Source organism: Schistocerca serialis, unplaced genomic scaffold (assembly GCF_023864345.2).
Source record: "Schistocerca serialis cubense isolate TAMUIC-IGC-003099 unplaced genomic scaffold, iqSchSeri2.2 HiC_scaffold_399, whole genome shotgun sequence".
Classification (NCBI taxonomy): Eukaryota; Metazoa; Arthropoda; class Insecta; order Orthoptera; family Acrididae; genus Schistocerca; species Schistocerca serialis.
Window position 1 is genome coordinate 25,001 of NW_026047974.1, and position 4,963 is coordinate 29,963.

Genomic DNA, 4,963 nt, shown 5'->3' on the forward strand with positions numbered 1-4,963 from the left:
GCATTGCTCACTGTACGGATTCCCATGCCGAGCGATCAGCTAGGAAGCGCCCCCCATCCACGTCGGTACCCTTGGGCGTTGCACTCGCAGTCGCAAAAAACGTTGGGCAAATATATTTCTCCGATGCTGAGCGATCAGCTAGGAAGCGCCCCATCCATGTCGGTACTCGTACGCGTCGCACTCGCAGTCGCAAAAAACGCTGGGCAAATATATTTCTCGGAAGAGTAATGACAGTCCGAGCCTCCTGCGTGGGAAGAGTCTTTCTAGGCCCTGACCCACGGGAAGCGTGTAGCTTCCCCCATCCCGGACATTTCACGTCGTCACACTACCGGTATTGACTAATAGACTGATTGCTGATAATCATTAGCCACACACTGGGGGAAACGGCCGACAGGGGCGGCAACATAGTGGAGCCGCAGTGTCACTAATGTACAGAGATAGAACAGTTTCGACTGGAACCAGAGTAACCGTATACACGGCACTGATTAGTAATAGATGCAGAGCCATCAGAATACAGATAATATATACAACCGTCCCTATACATGCTGAAAGACTCTGCACACAATGAGAACCACACGTCAGCCAGACACTATCACACACTACTCTCTGCCTCTAACAGGCACACACACAATATCTAACCACCAGCATGGAAGAACATCCGGTGCATCCTCTCCGCCACATTACACAATCCACACTATCATAACCAGACCGGGAGGTCCACCCAGAAAACAGAATATCCCACCCTTCCGACATCCGCCATTGCTCAGCTAAGCCACGAACACCCACACATGTCCTACACAGGGGTGCACCCAACATCACAATACTGCCTCCTGTCACAGTACACAAACAATGGCAGGAATGAAAGACACAGATCTGCCACAACCTTGGAATCGGAGCGCCGCCTGTCATGAGCCACAAGTGCATCCTGACGTGACAAATCGGATGATCCCGCAGGCATGCACTTACGATAATCACTATCAACGAACCTGCCGCCCCCTCCCCCCCCAAAATACACCTTTCCCTACAACGTGTACCTTAACCTAAGCTATATTGTACCTTAACCTAAGCGATATTGTACCTTAACCTAAGGTATATCGTACCTTAACCTAACCTACATTGCGCCTTCACCTAACCTACGTTGTACCTTAACCTAACCTACGTTGTACCTTAACCTAACCTACGTTGTACCTTAACCTAACCTACGTTGTACCTTAACCTAACCTACGTTGTACCTTAACCTAACCTACGTTGTACCTTAACCTAACCTACGTTGTACCTTAACCTAACCTACGTTGTACCTTAACCTAACCTACGTTGTGCCTTAACCTAACCTACGTTGTGCCTTAACCTAACCTACGTTGTGCCTTAACCTAACCTACGTTGTGCCTTAACCTAACCTACGTTGTGCCTTAACCTAACCTATGTTGTGCCTTAACCTAACCTATGTTGTGCCTTAACCTAACCTATGTTGTGCCTTAACCTAACCTATGTTGTGCCTTAACCTAACCTATGTTGTGCCTTAACCTAACCTACGTTGTGCCTTAACCTAACCTACGTTGTGCCTTAACCTAACCTACGTTGTGCCTTAACCCTAACCTACGTTGTGCCTTAACCTAACCTACGTTGTGCCTTAACCTAACCTACGTTGTGCCTTAACCTAACCTACGTTGTGCCTTAACCTAACCTACGTTGTGCCTTAACCTAACCTACGTTGTGCCTTAACCTAACCTACGTTGTGCCTTAACCTAACCTACGTTGTGCCTTAACCTAACCTACGTTGTGCCTTAACCTAACCTACGTTGTGCCTTAACCTAACCTACGTTGTGCCTTAACCTAACCTACGTTGTGCCTTAACCTAACCTACGTTGTGCCTTAACCTAACCTACGTTGTGCCTTAACCTAACCTACGTTGTGCCTTAACCTAACCTACGTTGTGCCTTAACCTAACCTACGTTGTGCCTTAACCTAACCTACGTTGTGCCTTAACCTAACCTACGTTGTGCCTTAACCTAACCTACGTTGTGCCTTAACCTAACCTACGTTGTGCCTTAACCTAACCTACGTTGTGCCTTAACCTAACCTACGTTGTGCCTTAACCTAACCTACGTTGTGCCTTAACCTAACCTACGTTGTGCCTTAACCTAACCTACGTTGTGCCTTAACCTAACCTACGTTGTGCCTTAACCTAACCTACGTTGTGCCTTAACCTAACCTATGTTGTGCCTTAACCTAACCTATGTTGTGCCTTAACCTAACCTATGTTGTGCCTTAACCTAACCTATGTTGTGCCTTAACCTAACCTATGTTGTGCCTTAACCTAACCTATGTTGTGCCTTAACCTAACCTATGTTGTGCCTTAACCTAACCTATGTTGTGCCTTAACCTAACCTACGTTGTGCCTTAACCTAACCCATATTGTACCTTAACCTAACCCATATTGTACCTTAACCTAACCCATATTGTACCTTAACCTAACCCATATTGTACCTTAACCTAACCCATATTGTACCTTAACGTAACCTAATTTGTGCCTTAACGTAACCTAATTTGTGCCTTAACGTAACCTAATTTGTGCCTTAACGTAACCTAATTTGTGCCTTAACGTAACCTAATTTGTGCCTTAACGTAACCTAATTTGTGCCTTAACGTAACCTAATTTGTGCCTTAACGTAACCTAATTTGTGCCTTAACGTAACCTAATTTGTGCCTTAACGTAACCTAATTTGTGCCTTAACGTAACCTAATTTGTGCCTTAACGTAACCTAATTTGTGCCTTAACGTAACCTAATTTGTGCCTTAACGTAACCTAATTTGTGCCTTAACGTAACCTAATTTGTGCCTTAACGTAACCTAATTTGTGCCTTAACGTAACCTAATTTGTGCCTTAACGTAACCTAATTTGTGCCTTAACGTAACCTAATTTGTGCCTTAACGTAACCTAATTTGTGCCTTAACGTAACCTAATTTGTGCCTTAACGTAACCCATGTTGTGCCTTAACGTAACCCATGTTGTGCCTTAACGTAACCCAATTTGTGCCTTAACGTAACCCATGTTGTGCCTTAACCTAACCTATATTGTGCCTCAACCTAACCTATATTGCGCCTTAACCTGACGCACGTTGTCGCTGAACCTGCTCTGTAATTGTTATGCAACTCGTTAAATTAGTGTAGTGTTGCCTAACCGCAACCCTCGCAATATAGTTCGCTATTCGCACTGCCCGGTCCCCTGTGTATCGCGTCATGTTAAACACCTTGCAGGTGTTGCTGACTTTCCACATGCTCCTGCTATACACTGTAATGTGGATAGCAGCAGGACGTACATGCCCCCCCCCCCTTCCCCCCTGCCTTCGCAAGCTGGTCGTTGAGAAGTTTGCATGTTCAATGCCCTTCGCATGCCGACGTACTCAGCCTACGTTGTGGTACGGCCTGTCACCTGTCCGCCGATGTACGCAAAACCCACAAACTGTACTGCACATTGGTCCGTATGTACTGAATGATACATCGTGGCACATGTGTGACCGTACGACGACTGCGCCTAGCAACGGCAGACCATACAGTCCAAATATTGTGCACGCAGCTACGTGTCGTCTCCCTATAAGAGCTGGATTGCAGTGTGGTACGCCATTCAGACGTGTGGGAGGAACGGACGCCCTGGATGGCGATCAGCATGAAGCAGTCTGTTGATGTAGTGGAGCGTGTATTCGGACGTAGTCGTCTCTTCTCACACACCGTGATAGCATGTTGCACCGCGTTCCACATCTGCGACATCCTGCAGAGGCCGGCTGACAGTCGTTCGCGCAATGGACACCGCATACGTACGGGGGCTACCTTCCACGTGTTCTCGAGGCGTGCACATGTTGTTGCGTCTATGTGGGCAGACGTAGTGTGTTGTGACACCTGACACAGGCATGCAATACTCGTTGCAAATGGCGATGGACGTCTACGTTTGCTGGTGACGTTACGCAAATGAACAACAGGTAACCCGTTGTGGTGCGGTTGTTCTCGCTAGAGGTGAATCAGTGTTGGCGACGATCGGTCGAGCTATTAACCGGTTGTTTCAGGGATACCCACCATGCCCACGAACGTGAAAGGGGACCCACCATGCCCACGAACGCGAAAGGGGATCTGGGTGTGAGGCGATACGCGGCGGTGGCTGGGTGGGACCGTCCCCGGCCGGTGAGGGGGGGCCGCCCGGCGTGCTGGCAGCGCGGTGCGTGGGCGCACGCGCTACAGCCGGCTGGTGGGGGCGGCCAGTGGCAGGCGCGCCGGCCGACGGACGCGGCAGGCGGCGCAGCTGCGCGCCGGCGCCCCCTGCTCGCGGCGCCTTGCGGCCAAAGTAGGTCCTCGCGGGCCCGGTGCGAAGCGCGGTGGCCATCTGCAGTGTGCTGGTCCGATTGAGGACTGTGTGCGCTGAGGATGCGCCGCCGCCCGGCGCTCGGCGCCGCGACGCCGTCTGCTGCTCGGTCGCCCCAGCGGTTCTCGCAGGTGGTTTGTATCGCAGCTGTGCGGACGTGTTGGCGCGTGCGCTGTGCTGGGAGAGTTCGCTTCGGCACCCAAGTGGGGCTTTTGTCCTTCTGTGGCGCTGGCGTTGGAGCTGCCGGTCACCGTAGGTGGCGCGTGTTGTCTCCCGCCGGCAATGCCACGACAGCACGCTCCCGGGCCTCTGTCGGCAGCGGCAAGCTCAGTTGGGAGCACGGGTGGTCGCACCTAAAGCGTCTACTCGCCTAACTCCGGGCGATTGCGCCTCTCTCGAACCCGACCAAGTACTTAGGACGGCGCTGCGCGCCGCCGGGACCTGAGAGGGTTTCGAGGTGTGTTGTGCAGGGGAGCTCAGCCTCCTCCTGTTTGCAGAATAATTGAGCGGACGCTTGCGTGTTCGCGCGGGCCCCCGGGACACACTCCCGGGCGGCCGGCTGCTCAGCTCTAGTTGACGCAGCTCCCTGGTTGATCCTGCCAGTAGTCA